This window comes from Saimiri boliviensis, chromosome 13, assembly GCF_048565385.1.
Source record: "Saimiri boliviensis isolate mSaiBol1 chromosome 13, mSaiBol1.pri, whole genome shotgun sequence".
Classification (NCBI taxonomy): Eukaryota; Metazoa; Chordata; class Mammalia; order Primates; family Cebidae; genus Saimiri; species Saimiri boliviensis.
Genome location: NC_133461.1, coordinates 106,217,582 through 106,235,695, shown reverse-complemented (window position 1 = coordinate 106,235,695; position 18,114 = coordinate 106,217,582). Strand labels below are relative to the sequence as shown.

The following is an 18,114-nucleotide window of genomic DNA, read 5'->3' as shown; positions in this document are numbered from 1 at the left end:
GGAATCTTTCTGTTTTATTTGTTTTAATTTGATTATTTTTGAGATGCTCATGGGTTACATGGGTTTTTTTTTTTGGCCTCTGTATATGGCCTAATCATATATTTCGACCGCTTAGGAAAATGCAGTTTTTAAAAAACTCATTTCCAACACCAACTAAATACACAATTTACCTAGAAATATACCTAATAAAATATGTACAAACTTGTATGGAGATTAAACTTTACTGAAAGATACTAAAGAAGGGCTTAAACAAAAAGAAAGATGGGTTTACCATGATTAGGAGGACTCATCATTGAGAGGCATATTCTCTCCAAATTATTTAAAAATCTAATGTATTTCCAATCTTTATTCCATAGGGTATTTTTGAGGAACTTTACAAGCTGGTTCTCAAATTTTATGAATAAGATAAGGCTCAAAATTGGAAAAGATATCCATGAAGGATCGAGAGGAGTCCCCTCCCAGATGCCCACACTTACTAACAGTAGCGGTGATGAAGATGAAGTGGACCAGAGAATGCAAAAATAGAGCAGGGAACAAACACAGGGTCCCAGACAGACCCTCATGCACACACTGGGGAGGCAATGTGGGTATCCAGGCAGTATGAGCACTCAATAAATGATGCTAAGAAAATTGTTTTTCTTTTTATACAGAAAAAACATAAAAGTGTGGCCTTACTGCCTGACCATTCTCAACTATTGAATCCAACTTGATTAAAGACATAAATATGGTCCAGGTGCAGAGGCTCACACCTGTAATCCCAGCACTTTGGGAGGCTAAGGTGGGCGGATCACTTAAGCTCAGGAATTGGAGATTAGCCTGGGCAACAGAGTGGGACCCCATCTCTACAAAAAAATAGAAAAATTAGCTGGATATGATGGTGTATGTTTGTAGTCCCAGCTACTCGGGAAGCTTAGATGGGAGGATTGCCTGAGCCTGGGAGGTCAAGGCTGCCATGAGCCGTGATCGTGCCATTGCACTCCAGCCTGGGTAATAGAGTGAGGCTCTGTCTCAAAAAAAAAAAATCTTAAAAATTGTAAATCAAAGGCAAAAATTAAAGCTTTTAGAAAAAATACAGGATCTCTTTAGGATACAGGTAATTATTTAATGACTTGACAAATCAAACATTAGATAATAAAATTTTTAAAAATCCATCTTTCTTACTGATTTGAATTGGCTTCCTTATTGCTTCCTCAATTCCCACATAATCATGGGCCTATTTCTGGACTCTGTCTTTTCCTGCATAGAACCATGTAAATTAATTACTCCAGTTCAATGATACAGTTTCAGTTCCTTTGTTAAAGATTTTCTTCATTATTCTTTCTGATTCATTTCACCTATCTCACTTAAGGCTATAATTTTGACAAGTTAAAAATCCCCGTATTCATTATTATTGGCATTAAATTTAAATTCACATATAATTTTTGGAGAACTGGCATTGCTAATGTAATTATTCAAAAAAGAATGCTATTGATTTTTGTGTGTTTCAGTTCTCTTATTAGTTCTAATAACTTTTCAGTTACTTGTCTTAGATTTCCCTGGAAGACAAATACATCATCCGCTATGCTTTTTTCCTAAGTGTGTAGACCTTTCCTAAATGTTCTGTTACCTTTTCTTGTTGTATAACATAGGCAAGAATTCCCAAAACAAAGGTAAATCTCAGTGTTAGCAGGTGTCTCTCACTTCTGAATTTGGCTATGGGCTTGCAGAAGATATTTAGGAAGTTTCCCTTTTATTACAACAGGCTTTTACAAGGATACCTTTGATTATGCTTCCCTTTCTTTCTTTCTTTCTTTTTTTTTTTTTTGACAGGGTCTTGCTCCATTGCCCAGGCTGGGAGCATGTGGCATAATCATGGCTCACTGCAGCCTCAACCTCCTGGGCTCAAGTGATCCTCCTACCCACCTCAGCCTCCCAAGCAGCTGGGACTACAGGCACGCAACACCACACCCAGCTAATTTTTGTATATTTTTATAGGGACAGGTTTTTGCCATCTTGACCAGGCTCGTCTTAAAATCCTGGGCTCAAGCAATCTGTGTACTTTACTTAGCCTCCCAGAGTGCTGGGGTTACACATGTGAGCCACCATGCTTGGCTATGCGGTTCTGAATGCTAACTTGTCTTTTCATAGTGGAAGGAGCCCTCCTTAGTCATATTAAACACCAAGTTTGATTCAAATTGCTTGTTTTTGTTGTTGTTGTTTTTGTTTTTAGAGATGGAGTCTTGCTCTGTCACCCAGGCTGGAGTGCAACGGAGCAATCTCGGCTCACTACAACCTCCACCTCCCGGGTTTAAGTGATTCTCCTGCCTCAGCCTCCCAAGTACCTGGGACTACAGGCACATACCACCAGGCCTGGCTAACTTTTTGTATTTTTAGTAGAGACAGGGTTTTACCATGTTAGCCAGGATGGTCTTGATCTCCTGACCTAGTGATCTGCCTGCCTTGGCCTCCCAAAGCGTTGGGATTACAAGCGTGAGCTACCGTGCCTGGCCAAATTGCTTGTTTTGTTTTTAGAAGCATTTTGATTCTATATTAATAAGCCAAAGTTATCTGTGGTTTGTGCGTGACTACTTATTTTTTCATAAAACTCAAAAGTTTACATGAAAATAATACGTGCTCATTACAGAAAAATATTTAAACATAGGACATTATTAAAAAAATTTCCCGTGTCCTGAATACACAGAAGCAATCTTGGTGAATATTTTGGTGTATTTCTTCTTAGTCTTTCTGGCAGTGGGGGCAGGGACAGATATGCACATTTTCAAGTTGTTTATGAAACTCAAATCAGTATACAGCAGAGTTTAAACAGAGTGCTTGGAGTGAGACAGCTAGGATTCAAATCCTCACATTACACTTCACAAACTACACCACATTTGTCAGCTTTCTTGATCTGTTTATGTCTCATTTTCTCGGTCAATAAAATGGAGATACTAATAACTACCTCACAGAGTTGTTCCAAGAATTAGGAAATAAAAGTAAAGCTCTTGGTACGATGCCCGATACAGAGGCCTCTAACTAAGCTCTGAGAGGTTATTACCTCTCACATCACATAAACGAACTGTGATGACACTGTGCGTAAACACGTTTGTATGTTTCTTATTACTTAATACTATACCATAAACCTTTTTATATCACTCAAGCTTCTAATAAATACCACTTTTGACATTTCACTACTACATGTGTGAACATATGAATGTACAGGCATTGATCGACTTACGACCTATAAAAATTATGACCATTCGACTTTACGACCAGAATCACCAGCCACGACTGCTCCGCGTCTGGCAGCGCAAACGTTGCCCAGCTGGGCGTCCGACAGGGCGGACCAGCTTCCGGCAGCACCACCATCTCCGCGTGCACCATTTCAACTGTTATCCCAGACTCGGTACAGCAATCTGTGTTTTGTGTCTTGGATATTTTTTATCAAACCCCTCCCAAGATGTCTACCAAGAGGAAAGTGTCTTTGTCTACGCCTCAGCTTGTCAAGAAGGAAAGAAAGGCCATCGATCTGGACACGAAAATGAAGGTCATTAAGCAGAACGAAGCAGGAAAGAAAGTGAATGTGATCGCACGTGACACGAAGTTATCACACTCGACTGTGTCGACGATATTGAAAGATAAAGAAAGAATTCGTGAAGCTGTGAAAGGTTCTGCACCCATGCGATCATGGTGTAGAGATGATACAAATGGCATAAAATGAACACAGAAAATTATGATACATAATAATGAAAGAAAATTATGATAAAATACGACAAAGATTTTTATAACATCATTTCACAGTACTGTACTGTACACATAGCCTACTCAACTTACGACCAAATCGTGTTACGACAGGTCTGTCGGAACCAATCGTGGTCGTAAGTCGAGCACTAGCTGTATATATGTATATAGCTTCATCTAATATTTGCATATGAATTATCACCTACATTTAATAATTCTTCCCTCAGTTTAGGCTCTCAGAAGAATCACTTTGGTCCGATACCGGGGGAGTGTCTGGGGGTTCCTGGTCTAGACTGCCCAAGTTGCTGTCCGGAAAGGCTGTGACAGTGTTGACTCCTAGCGGCCTCACATGAAGGCAGCGAGGTCCTCTAGCAGCCAGAGGAGTCCCAGAGAGGGTCTGATTCCTTCCCATGAGGATTCATCATCCCCTGAACAAGACCTTTTGAGATCGATCTTGCACCAGGCTGGAGGCTACAGCCCACATTCTAGTTGACACAGGGTAGAGAGTGGCAGGGAAGGCAGACAGCAGACCAGCAAAGTAAACAGCCACTGATTTCCAGGAGAGGCAAGTGCCACGAAGAGATTCAAATAGGATGACGAGACAGAATCATCGCACAGGCCCAGGGCTATTCGGATAAGGGAAAGACCTCTCCCAGAAGGCGCAACGTGTGCTGGGGTCTTCAGTGGCAAGGAGAGGTTTTGCAAAGCACAGGGGGCAGAGCAGAGAGACGGCTCTAAACGGGCACAGGCTTGGCGGGTTCCTGGAGGAGGAGGAAGCTCCTTGCACTTGGAGTGGAGCAGCCAGGTATGGCGAGAGGAGGGCAGGAGCTGGAGGCCAGCTGGGGAAGCATTGGAATTTGTTTCCAGTGCCATGTTGAGCCATTGTATGGTTTTAAGCAGGGGCAGACTCACCTCTAAAGGGATCACTGCAGCTGCTGTGAGGAGGAGACTGTGGGGTGCCAGGGAAGCAGGACGCTAGGTGGCAGGTCACCGCAGGAGACTGGTGAGAGGTGGCCGTGGCAGGTCGAGGGCGTTGTTAGTGTCAATGGTGAAGTGGATGGAAATGCTGAGATGCCTGTGACAGCGTGGCAGTGACTTTCAGAGATGAAGGGGAGAGAGACACGCCTCAATCCTCCCAAAGATTAAAATCTTCTGCCCTCCCCCATCCACCCACGGTGGGCATCTGTGTTCAGAATCGGAAGCCAGTCTCTAGCAGGCATTTACGGGGAAGTTTTCTAAAAAACTGATTGCATCGAAAAACTCACACGAAAGTGCATGTTCACTCTGGGAAGACTAAGCTCTAACAGGATGCACCGTCTGAAAAGCAATCAAGCTGGTGTCTCATCTCAGCTGGGGTCTGAATCTGAGAGTCCATGCCTTGTGGGGCAAGACCCCCAAGCCATGGCCACTCTGTGCAGGCTGCCGGCACACCTGGGACCTAGGAGAACTGGGCTCTCTGCCTGACTCACCCACGTACCCACTGTGTACTCTGCACACTCTCTTGCCCCTCCAGCCTTGGTTTCCTCTTCTGCAGAGTGAGCTCTGAGTGCCAGCATCGGTGGCAGGCCCTGACGGTGAGGTCGAAGCCAAGGCAGCTCCCATCTTGATCTGATGATGCCCCTAGAAGCCCCCTTCCCTCCCTCAGTGGGCACAGGGTTGGGCTGCTCTCAACACTATGGAGAAATGCAATTCTCTGGTTTTCCAGAAGTCATTGTCAGCTCTGAAAGGTGACCCCTGACTCAGGTTCAAACTGTTGGGGCCTTGGGCATACACTGTCGATCCCTGCGACAGGACCAAGAGCTTTGCCTGCAGCACGGGGCTGCAGCAGGGGCGCTGCCTTGGCTGTGTGCAGCAGCCTGCAAGCCTCTGGCTTGGCTGGGAAGGCAAGAGGGTCTTCAGGAGCTGAAGCTGTCCCTGCCTTGTCGAGGGACTGGCAGCTGTCTCCTGACCCCACAACGTGCTGTTCTCTCCCACACACCTGAGAAAAGCTCAAATACCACACCAAAAGCAGATGAGGCCGGAGAGGAAGACTTGAGCTGCCACCGCAGGAGGATCTGGGAACCTGGAAGGTATCTGGAGCATCCAGGCATGCTTGGCAGCTTGGAGGCTCATGCCAAAGAAGGGCCAGGGAAAGTGGCTGGTAGAGGTCAGAGAACCAGCTGACCATCACCAAGTGATGTGGCCACCAGGACTTCTAGCAAATGTCTCAGACTTAAAATAGGCAGAGCTGAGCTCCTGGTCACTTTCCATTCTTGTGAATGGCAGCTCCATCTCCCTCATGCTCTTTCTCTCCTATTCTGCACATACAAATCCACATGCAACCCTGATTTCTGTTAGCTGTCCTGTTCGCAGGCAGCCAGAAATAGGCATCTCTCTGCCTTGACCGACAGCCGGGTCTAAGCCACCTTCACTCTCTCCAGGATACACACAGCGACTCCTGGCTGCTTCCCTCTTCCCTGCCCTCCCACCCGCCTATTCCCAAAGGCAGCCCACTGTGACTCTAGAAGAGCGTTAGGTCCCATCACGTCACTTCCCTACTCAGAACTCTCCAGTATCCCCCATCTCATTCAGAGTAAACTTCAAAGCCCTGTATGGAGTTTCCTTGACAAAGTAAACATCGAATTACCCAATGTGATCCAGCAATGCCACTTCTGGGTGTGTGCCCAAAATGGCTAAAAGCAGCGACTTGAGCAGATATTTGTACACCATGTTCACAGCAGCATTGTGCAGTGGCTAAAATGTGGTAGCAGCCAGTGTCCATGGACAGATAATACATAAACCCAGTGTGGTCTATATGTACAGTGGAATTCAGCTTTACAAAGGAAGGAAATTCTGGCCCATGCTACGACATGGGTGAGCCTTGAAGGCACTGTGCTAAGTGAAACAAGCCAGATACAAAAGGACAAACACTGCATGATTCCACTTAAATGAAGTCCCTAAAGTAGTCAAATTCATAGATACAGATGGTAGAGTAACAGGCGTCAGGGGCTGGGGGCTGGGTCAGGGAGTTAGTTTAATGGGGCTGCTATCAGACAGAGTTCTTGGAAAAATGGGGGAAGAAGGAAAATGCATACGACTTACTAGATTATCTGTCTCTCAGTGGTTCATTAATAAAGGCTCCTTGAGTAGATCAGAAAGATCCTCCAGGAAAGACAGCGACAGGACAGCCACCACCATTCCAAACTTTCTCTGCATCACGACGGAGAAGGGCGGTCATCAGAACCACCTGCCGCGCGCAGGACTCGGGGGCTGTGAAGTCCCCACTGTGTTGTGCGGTCTGAGAGCGTCGACCGCAGCACCCATCGGGCCTTCTGTTCTTTCTTACTGTGGCCATCAGTGAGAAATACTTCAGCCCCTGGCACCCCCATTCTGCTTTCTGTTCTCTGAATGGGACTACTCTAGGTACTCATTTAAATGGAGTTGTAGGGTTTCTCCTTTGTGTCTGATTCTTTCCTCTTAGCGTAATTGTCTTTGTGGGGCAGCATGTGACGGAATTTCCTTCCTTTCTAAGGCTGAATAGTATTCCGCGGAGAGTACAGGCCACCATCTGCTTATCTGTTCATCTGTGCATGAACATTCGGTCCATCTGCAATGCCCGCCACCCCAGGCACACGAGTGCACACGCATCCGCACACCAGGAGACAAAGGCCTCCCAAAGCCCTTCCTACAGGAACTGCCCTGTGTATTTTCTATTCTATATGATTTTGCTTCTAAAATGCCAGCAGCGGCTCACTCGATTTCATGAACAACTAAGGCGATTCCCTGTTTGATTTCCCGTGTGAAGATGCTTTTCTGAAGAACACAGACTGCGGGAAGATGCTCCGGGCTATTCCCTTCAAGCAGCGCACCGCCTGTGACACAAGGCTCTATGGCACGGGAAACATGGCATTTTTAGCACTGAGATGATATTAGAAAAGACGAATGTCTGAAAATTAAGGAGGTGACACGCCTACAAACACAGAAAAACAATGCAGTTAAAGAAAATGGAAGGAAGGGGGAAATAGAGGCAGGGCCCCAATGAGGGCAGCAGGAAGCAAAGAAGCCAGACAGTAAAAGAATGCCCGAGAGAGATGCAAGCAAAAAGAGGAGCAGGGAGGACCCCCGTTCGTCGGCTGCTTACGTCCCCCCAGACACTCTCCCAGGCCCTGAGGATGCAGGCGGAGCTGCCGCCATGCCTGACGCCCTGGCACTGCCTCTCAGCTGCCGTTCATCCCCAAAGCCTCCCAGGAGGCCAGCCTCCACTCTACAGGTAAAGAAATGAAGACAGAGGTCAGGCTTTCTCGAGGTCCCTCAGCCAGGAGCGGGGCAGTCAGGTTGCAAGCCCAGGCTGCCTGGACTTCCAAGACCCATCTTCCTTCTCTGCCGTGGCCACCTCCACCCAGCCCAGGGCACAGCACACCCCACTCTAGAGCTTCCGTCTCATGGCACCCAGCAGCAAAACAGTGCAAAACCCTGAAGGTCCTTGGTGCATGGCGACTGGGCGTTTGCAGTGGCTGCCGGCCTGTGTGGAGGGAGGGGAAGGACTCCCAGAGGAGCAGCTTATTGGAGGACAGGGTGAGGAGGCCTCCAGAAGAGGTGGAGGTCATGTGTGCATCGACCCTGGAGTGGGAGCTCCCCGGGAAGGGGAGGAGACTGAGGTCAGTGACTCCCAGATCTGAGCAGGTGGAGCTGGCTGGTGAGTTGCGTCAGAAATGATCTAGGACTGTAACAGCTTCCTGGCCTCCTGCATATGATACAGAAAGGCGGAAACAGGGCCAGGAATCTGTATTTTTTACTCCTCACCCCCATTCTGATGCTTAGCCAGGGCTGGAATGGAGCCCTGTGAAGCCTGCTGTGACCGTGCCACTGCACGTGGCATATACACCAGCCACTTGCTGGGATGGGTCCAGAGGGCAGGCTCACGGGCTACTCAAGCCCAGAGGTGGGGACAGTGCAGTCACAAGGGCTGGGTGGACAGAGAAGGACCACAGTGGCCGCTGTGGCCGGGAGCAGCATCTCTGCACAGTGTCACCTGCACCCCAGCCTCTCTCCCAGCTGTCTCCCACAATGCTCAGAGCTCAGCGCGCAAGCAGGGTCCTCTACTCTGCTCTTACGAGGCCTCTGAGACCTGGGTGGCCTGCTGGGCCTCGGACTCCCTGGGGGAGGCCATGTGGGGTGCTTGCCTGTAGACCCCAGACACCCGTGTCCCCGTTGTTTAATGTCCTGCCTTTAGGATGGGACTAAGGCACCAATGTCCTTCTCACAAAGGACAAGCGGGTTTTCTCACATTTGCCAGGGCAGCGGTCAGGAGCACCCCAGGGACGGATTGAGGCTCTGATTGCTCAGTTCTGTCTTTTGGCTGAGTTGGGGCAACTGTAAGACTCAGCGACAGGCTTGCGTGGTCAAGGTTCCCAGGGCTACAGACCTTGCCCAGACCCTATTCACTTGAAATCACGAGGATTTTCCCTCACTCATTTCCCGAGATCCCGAAACAGTACGCTTCCTTGTGCCAGAAGGGAAGGTCCGGATCCCCGTGGCAGATCCTGTGCCATGACGGGTTTTAGTGGGTTCCATGTCATAAAGCACCAGCCCCACGGAGACCTGTCAAACGTCCCAAACGTATCCCTCGCAAAAGTCAGGCCTAGGTGTTGAATTCTTTCCAAGGCGCAGGCTTCACCGAGTGATGGCAGACTCTGAATCCACCTGCTCTGGGCCCAGCTGCTCTGTTGCCCCAACCTGACTTCACACAGGGTCCCCATGCAGCGCCGCGGTGTGGGCTGCCCGCTAGCCACACTGAAGTCACGTGGAATTCAGTGAACGCCTGCAACCTGTCCTGAGCACCACTCTGTAACTCTGGCTGATTATTTAGAAGGCCTTTTGGGAGTACAGTGCCTCAAAGGCCTCCCTGGATCACTGGGTATGAATTTTGCAGCCCAAGGTGCAATCTTGTACGAGTCACTTCATCTCATTGCATCTGTCTCCTCTGAGCAACGAGGGCCATGCGTGGATGATCTCAGAGTCGCCTCCAGCCCTAATGTTCAGGGGCTATCATTCCACCACAGATTTAGGAGGCGCTGAGGGACAGGCAGCCTGGGCTCTGCTCACAGCTGCAGAGAAACAACGTGGAGCCTGGAGATGGTCCAGCCCCAGCACTTTCGGGCCCTAAAGGAACCCGGGGGTAACACGGGGCTCCATCAGGAATGGTACTCTGGTTTCTCTTCGCCTCTCCACTCCCTCTCAGCCTCCACCATGGTCCACAAATCACCAAAGTTTTCAGGGCTGCCAGCCTCAGCCTCTTCCATCTTCCCCTCTGTACCATCCGTGCTCACTTCAAGACTTGGAGGTCCCAGTTCCTGAGCCAACTGCATGTGGTGTACGGAGGGCAAGCCCTGCGACCCAGCATGCTATGCTGAGGCTCAAGGCAGAAACCAATCTAAGCAGTGGGCATGGACAGGAGGGATCTCATAGGAGGATAAAGCAAGAAAAGAAAATATTTTATCAAGGACAAAAAAAGGTCTTTGAGAGACTCTTGCTTCAGCCTTCAATGAATGAGTAATTCTTTTAGAAAGACAATCATGTTATGTGGCCCGTAAGACCTTAAAATGGAATAATCTGGCCAGCTGCAGTAGCTTATGCCTATAATCCCAGCACTTTGGGAGGCCAAGGTGGGTGGATCACTTGAGGTCAGGAGCTTGAGACCAGCCTGGGCAACATGGGGAAACCTTGTCTCTACTAAAGAAACAAAAATCAGCCAAGCGTGGTGGTGGATGGCACCTGTATCCTCAGCTACTGAAGAGGCCGAGGCAGGAGAATTGCTCGAACCTGGGAAGGAGAGGTTGCAGTGAGCCAGGATTGCACCACTGTACTCCAGCCTGGGTGACAGAGTGAGACTCTGTCTAAAAATATGTAATAATAAATAAACATTGAATAATTGTACCCATCATTATAAGACAAGGTAAAGCCAAAGTGCTCTCATGAAAACTAGTTCTGAAGTGATCTCATGTTACAGGATTCAGAACATATAAAAGTACTTGCAAGAGTGCCTTGAACTAAGCACTCTATAAATATTAGTTATTACTACATCATGGCACAATAATATGGTAGCAGTCACCCCAAACCACGAAGAAATCATTATATTTATTAAGTTAGAAGACTGCGTATGGCTGGATGCAGCAGCTCATGCCTGTAACCCCAGCACTTTGGGAGGCTGAGGCAGGAGGATCACTTGAGGTCAGGAGTTCGAGACCAGCCTGGTCAAGATAGTGAAACCCTGTCTCTACTAAAAATACAAAAATTAATGTGGTGGTGGGCGGTGCCTGTAGTCCCAGCTACTTGGGAGGCTGAGACAAGAGAATCGCTTGAACCTGGGAGGTGGAGTTTGCACTCCAGCCTGGGTGACAGAGCAAGACTCTGTCTCAGAAAAAAACAAAGAACAAAAAAAAAATTTTTAAATTTCTCTGAGCCTCAATGGCTTTATCTATAAAGTGGGGGGTGGAAATATGTTTTCTGCCTGCCTGAAAGGATCTTATTGAGAATACAAAAATAATTTGTAAAACATAAAGTCCCATATAAAATCTCTGTTGAGACCAAATTATACAAGCTAAATGATTATAACTGCTGTTTTTTCAGACTATCCACATCTGTGTCAGATGGCTAACATGTTGTCAGAGTGATTTCAGGGCAGGGTTTGGGATGAGGAATTTTACGTGCTTATGATGATACTGACTAGACCTTGTTATGAGATCATAACAAGCTCTGGTATAGAGCTAAGCAAACAACACAGTGTTCTTTGGTGTCGTCCATGGGTCCACTTGAAGAACTAGTCTTCATTCAAGATGTCGTCCACACGTCAGCAACCCAGTACTCGTGGAGTCATCCCTTCTCAGCCCACAGGGCCTCTCACAGGCCAGTAGCAGAGAACGCATGCTTGCCATCTAAACTAGACTCCTGAGCTCTTCAAAGAAAATGCTTTTTTGTTTGGTTGTTGATCTTTGTATTTTCAGGCCCCATCTTGCCACTTGAAACATTGTAGACATGCAGTAAATCTTTCTCTTCTTTGAATGAATAAATAATCAAACAATGACAGAAAACTCAAACATAAGAAAATGCTTACTTTCCACCTCTCGAGAGCATCTCAGTGCCAGAAGGAGTAAATTGTTTAATTTGCTAAGACAATGGTAGAAAGATGTCTGTCATTCACACCCCCAACCAGTGATATCCTGGATATTGATTATCGATCATTAGCTAATACTTTGGGGTCAAGAAGGCACACTGATCTCATGTTGAATGTTGCACTACATCTAAGATGTCCGAAATGAAAATATGATTTTCTCCTTTTTGTTGCATGACTGTTTGCCATATTTCATGAAGTCTATCCCCTTTAATGACTGCCAGTTTTCATCAATAATCAGTGGGAAAGCTAGAAGAGATTCCCAGAGGAAGAAAGAAGAGAAATTGAATTACACCCCATGTTCTTTGCGCCAGGTATACACACTTGAGTTTAAGGAAATTTAAGACAGAATTCCTAAGAGAAAAAGGAAATCAAATGCATTTAGGAAGTCAAAGTCACTCACTGGTGCCAGCGAGGTTGTTGTTAATAGAAATGACTATGTGAAGAGGCGAGGCCAAACTGTATTCAGGAAGTCGATGGGCTAAAGTCTCTGACTCGGTTGGGTGGAACTTTCGGGTTTGGTTTCTTGAATTTCCAGGATTCCCTGGCTCCTTCAGCCTTAAGTAATAACACTTCAGTTTGGTAAATACCGCTCACCTCCTATGGTGAATGCTTGTAGCAGGAAAGAGCAATTAACCAACCACAAATATTTCTGTGTCAGTCTGACTCGCTGGTGAGAAATGCAAAGCCTGTGGGATCCATCTGTTTTTAAAATGCCAAAACACGTCCTTTAGTTAAGAACCACGGATGGCCATAATCAAGGCTGAATCTCATACTTTAACACGTTAGCAATTAGCTTTGGTTAAAAAAGTAGAAATAGAAGCAACTGCCTTAACCAAGAGTCTATTTATTTACTGTATTTAATTGTATTTGTTTGAGACGGAAACTCCCTGTGTCATCGAGGCTGGAGTGCGGTGGTGTGATCTCCGTTCACTGCAACCTCCACCTCCCAGGTTCAAGCAATTCTCTAGCCTCAACTTTCTGTAGCTAGGGCTACAGGCACTCACCATCAGGCCTGGCTAATTTTTGTATTTTTAGAAGAGATGGGGTTTCACCATGTTGACCAAGCTGGTCTCGAACTCCTGACCTCAAGTGATCCGCCCCCCTCTGCCTCTCAAAGTGCTGGGATTATGGGCATGAGCCACTGTGCCCAGCTCATGAAGAAGCACGTTAGCACAGTGGGTGTATACATACAGACTTGACAGCAAGGCAGATTGGGTTCAGATCCAAGGTTCCCCACGTGCTCACCATGTGTTCTTTGGCCAGTACTTCTGAGCCTCAGTTTTTTCATCCTTAAAATGGGTTTAATATATTCCTCATCCCATTACTGGACCTCTGTATCTAAGCAAAGATCTTTCTATTTCTGTCATTTCAATCTCAGATTCCCAGAAAGGGGGAAAGAGACACACACAGAGAGAGAGAGAGAGTTGGAATTTTAAAAAACATTTTTGGGGCCACAGCCCCCATTGAGAACCTGATGGAATTACAGACACTATCCCCAGAAAATACGCTTATTATATACATACCAAATATTGCGCTCAGCTTCAGGACCTCTCCCCCCACAAAGCCCCACAGTTCTTCATGGACCTCTGATTGAAAACCCTCATTTAGATGATGGGACCAATGCACCCAAAGCCTTGGGTTTTGTTTCCTTATGAGTCATTTCATTTCCCCGAGAGGAAAGTCTGCTCTCCAGCCAAAGACCACATCAGTGACCCTGGCCAGCAAGCATGGCTGTCAAGGAGCTGGAGAAGAGAGATGAAAAATTCAGGTCACTATCACACTCACTTTAAATGCAATTCAAAGCTCAACCGACTCCGGCCCCCAAAAGAGTGTTTCATCTCCCCATATCCTCCTAATTCTCTGACGGGATTAGGAAAGAATAGTCTCCAGCTCCGTGATGTAATTCGGAATGACTTTGCAAGCTGCCCGTTATGTTTTCAATCATCACCCTCTGTAATGATGAAAAACATGGAAGCAAACGAAACACTCGATTGAAACGGCGATATCGAGTTCATGTAACGAAGCATTATGCAGGCTCAAAAATGATCATTCCGAGTCCTCAAAAGTGATCAAGAGTAGCAGTGGGAAAGATGCTTATGTTATGATAACAAGAGAATCCAATGTGTTCTGCCCTTTATGATTCCAGCAGTGAAAACTGTGCGTCTGATAAATCAAGATGAGCAGCGCTTAGGTAAGAGTGTGAGGCTGGCTGCATTACTGATGGTTTATATCTGTTTTCAGCATTTTCTAGGGTATTATATAATTTTTACAGTTTAAAAATCAGGAGAAAATTATACATCTGTGTAAAATCAGCCTGTTCGTCCAAGCGGCTGTGGCCAGCCTGCCCCTCTCAGCGACCCAGCTCTTTCTGTGGCTTCTCTGGCAATTAGACTGAAGAGGCAGCTGGATAGCTGCAGACTCACAGAGCCCCCCCAGGCTTAGATAACCACAGAACCCAAGCTGGGTGAGTGGAAACAGTGGCAAGGGCACAGTCACATCCCAGCGCCCGCCCTGCTTCCTATCAGGCCCCGTGCAGTCTGAGTCTGCCGCACGAAGACTGGCTCATGGAAGCAGGTGAGGCATTTCCACCTCTAAATCCATGACAGCCTCTGATTTTTGGATTCATGTTACCCATGAATTGGCTATAAGTCAGCTGCGAATGACTGACCAGGGCAAAAGCCCTATGGGTGGTAGGCAGCAAAGTCCCAGGGCTGCCATACCCCAGGCCTGGCTGGCTTCCTGTTGGCATTGGCTGATGCAGGAAACAGACATGGGGTCCCCATGACATCCCTGTGGGTGCTGTGAGATTACCTATTCCCACGGCCGCCACCGAGAGAGCACTGCCAAGTTTCCTGCTGTGTAACTGGAGGAAGGGGTAGCAGCTTCAACAATCAGGTGGCTACTGTGACCTGGTAAAGGGTCAGGGTCAGCACCTGAGTCATTGTTGTGATGCCTGCTAAGTTATGGCAGTGCCAGCTGCACCAGCTCAAGGCCCGCTTGCTCCCCATGGGCTGGGCTGCTACCGACCTCCCTTGCCTGAAGCTGGGGGAAGTGATGAGTGGGAGGCACGAGGGGGCCCCAGCATTTCCTTTCCAAAGCTCTCGGTGGATGGGTGGGTGCTTCCTTCCAGCCCTCCACAGCTCCTCTGGCCTCTGCACAAATGAGCTACTCTCTTGTCTGATGGCGCCAAAGGGCAGGACCGGTCCCCATCACAGTTGTATTTGGGCTGGAAGGACAGATGGGTGCACACAGCCAACACTAGGGGCTGTCTTGTTTCTGCCCCGAGGCCCAGCATGGTGTCTGGCTTTCCGCATGTCTCCACAAGTAACGACTGACCAGTGACAGTTCCGATCCTGGGTGACTCGAAGGCAGAGGGAATGCGGGAGAGGACTGACATAAAGGACCTTCTGGCTGAGGGTGGACAGAAGCAGAAAGCAAGGAAGATGTGAAAAGCCACGGGTCGGGGCTGGAGCTACTGCGTGGACAGGAATGTGGCTCACCAGGAGGGGCCAAGAAGGCCCCACGGCTCCTCCACAGGGCCACGTCTCAGACAAACTTGCACCAGAGCCTCCTAGTGGAGGAAAGCCATTCTGGGTCCCAGGTTTCCCGAGGCCTGCAGTCACCCAGTACATGCTCTGCGTGAGCACAGCGCGAGCTCACTGTTGTTGGCTCTTGATCTCCCCCGAGTAGTTGTGCGTGTGTCTGCAAGCCATAGATGATTTCACAGCGTGTGCTTGGCCCTTGTGCCGTGACACTCTTCTCTTGCCTTACAGCGGTGGCAGAGGCGGTGGTTAATGACGACCCGTGGAGGATTCAGAGCACTGACTCTGGAGTCAAATCGTCCCGAGCCTGTGCTTCGGCTCTGGTCCTTCCAGCCCTGGGCCATCAAGCATGTTCCTGATTACGTCACGAGGCTGTTGTGAGGACGATGCGACTTTAGGGGTGAGAAGCACCCAAAGCCTGGTGTCGATCCCCTACTTGACCAGCGTGCCTGATGTGCCACACAGAGCCACGGAAGGGCACACTGGAAGGCTATCAACTCCAGCCCCGATGAGCAGTGCTGGGCCCTGAAGCCCAGAGAGAGGAAGTCATCCAGCCAGATGGCCAGGCCAGTGCCCAGGTACAGAAATGTTGGCTTGGGGAGGAAACTAGCCATGGGCCCACCATCTTAGCAATCTCTCCCCTGCTCTCCTGGCCTCAGGTTCCCCCTCCGGTCCTGATCCAGGTTGCCGTCCTGCCTCACTGTCTTCTGCACCCTCGGCCTGGCCAATCTTTGACACCCACTGAGCTTGATGTTGACATGCGCCCAGTAAGCCCCCAAACCCCCACACTGGTCCACTGGGACTCTCTGATCGGTTTCTCCTAAATTCCAAGCACTTGGGCCTCTCCTCACCTGGACCTTTTATCTCTGCTGGGTCCACTAAGCTCCTGTCTCTTCCAAGGTCTTTTAGAGCACTGACTTGCCTTCTTCTAAAAGCTCCCCAAAGCCCTGCACGGTGCATGGTGTCTTCCTCTGCAGTTGGGGTGGCTACCCCTGTCTTTCTTGGGGGCCATGACAGGCCCTTCCCCTGATAGGATCCATTAGCGACAGCTGCATGGTAATCCAGGCCAGGCCCACTGCAAATCCAGGACCACTCCCAGGGGCAGGGTTTGCCATGGGAGGAAGGTAGGGCATTCTGTCTTATTCTTTTACAATCCCAGTCCATTGTCCTTCCAATTCTAACTAGTTGTCAAGCTGTCCATCCACCCTAGCCTGCCTCAGTTTCCTTCCCCACTTCGCTCTTCTGGTGTCAAGGGTGTTGTTACTCTGCTCCTGGCTTTGTAAAATCGCAGTGTACATTTATACTCCATGCTGGAGAAAACATCAGCGTCACAAGCTCAGTGAGGCTTACAGACTGCTCTCTCAGCAGATGGGATAGACCTGCTTTTCTGAGACTGCTCGTCCTTCTGTTTATTATTTTCTCTACCCACTTCTGAACCCATTTATGTTGGTTCTGGATCCACTGTCGTGGGGAAGCAGAAAGAAAAACAAAATAACTTTCCGGCTTGAAGCCTGTGATGCAGATATGACTGACTGAGAGATCTTGTTGAGACAGTTTGGGTGGACGGGTCTCAAGTGGCCTCCCTCTCAAGTCCCACCTCGGAGGGACCCAGAGTGGCAGGATGCATCCCTTGCCCTGGGATGTGGCCCAGAATCTCTGAGAAGGGGCTCGCCCAGGGCCAGAGGCTGACATGACACATCCTAGCAACCCCCTGCACGAAATGATGACAAAGACCAGAGAGGCCACCCCTGAATTCTTGAGATTCATGGGGCTCCCAGAACATGGACTCAACCATGGAGAACGGGGTGAAGACCCTGAGCTGAGAGGCCAGTTTCCTCTCCCCAACAGGGACGTAGGTGTTACCCAACAGATGTTCTATTTTTGCACACCAAGCTGTGGACTGTGATTCACACTCAACATACATAAATTCACTCTGTCAATCACTCACCTAAGCCCACCCACACCCCTCCAGAGGCCAGAAATGCCTTCATAAGAAGCCTAACCCACCCTTCCACCTTCCATGAAGCTAGTGTCATTGCCAACAATTGCAAAGGTTCAGCACATTCTGTCCTTTTGTTTTTTTCTAAAAAATGATAAATGAGCCAAATACATCTTCCTAAGTGTCTTCAGGCTGTGTGACCGTGAGAAGGTAAAAGAGAATAAAGACATGAGACAAATTCTGCCCTGACGTTATCCTCCCCCAGGTCTGCAAACAGGACAAAGAAGAGCTTCAAGCACATTCAAGGTCACCTTAAAGACACCCCATGATGTGGCAAAGAGACAGCTCCAGAGCCAGACCGGTCACCGTCTGCGTGACCTCAGGAAAGGCACTCAGCTCTCCAGGTATGCGTTGGAGAAGCAGGATGAAGAGCCACATGTACCTGGCAACCGGTCCAAAGCCTGTTCTACCATCTGCCTCCCTGTTGGGCCCGGTACGGAAAGTAATTTGTCATGCCTGGCGGGGCCAGGGGCAGGGCAAGAGCTAGATGGGGAGAGGGCTCATTGGAGGCAGGGACATTAGGACTGGGACTTCTAAGGATATATAGGAGCTCTCTGAGGGAGATGGGCATTTCAGGCAGGGAGTGGGGTTGTCAAAAGCTCTGAAGTGTCATGTGTACCAGGGAGTCCTCGGCAACAGGACAGATGGACCCAGCATTCCTGGAGAAGAAAGGAGACCCAGACTGTCCACTCCTTGGAGGCCTC

The 18,114-nt window shown here is 48.5% G+C and overlaps 1 protein-coding gene across 5 annotated transcripts in view; it reads right to left on the bottom strand.

Annotated features, from left to right (window-relative positions):
- Window positions 1-18,114, bottom strand: part of BLK (BLK proto-oncogene, Src family tyrosine kinase) — a 114,065-nt gene that overhangs the window by 45,240 nt on the left and 50,711 nt on the right. Inside the window, exon 2 of one of the 5 annotated variants that reach the window (XM_074384166.1) lies at window positions 4,630-4,812. The exons of 3 other annotated variants lie outside the window; for them this stretch is intronic. The gene's annotated coding sequence lies outside the window, so the exon portion shown is untranslated. The remainder of the gene's footprint in view (window positions 1-4,629; window positions 4,813-18,114) is intronic. One more of the 5 variants, XM_074384167.1, reaches the window with a different exon arrangement.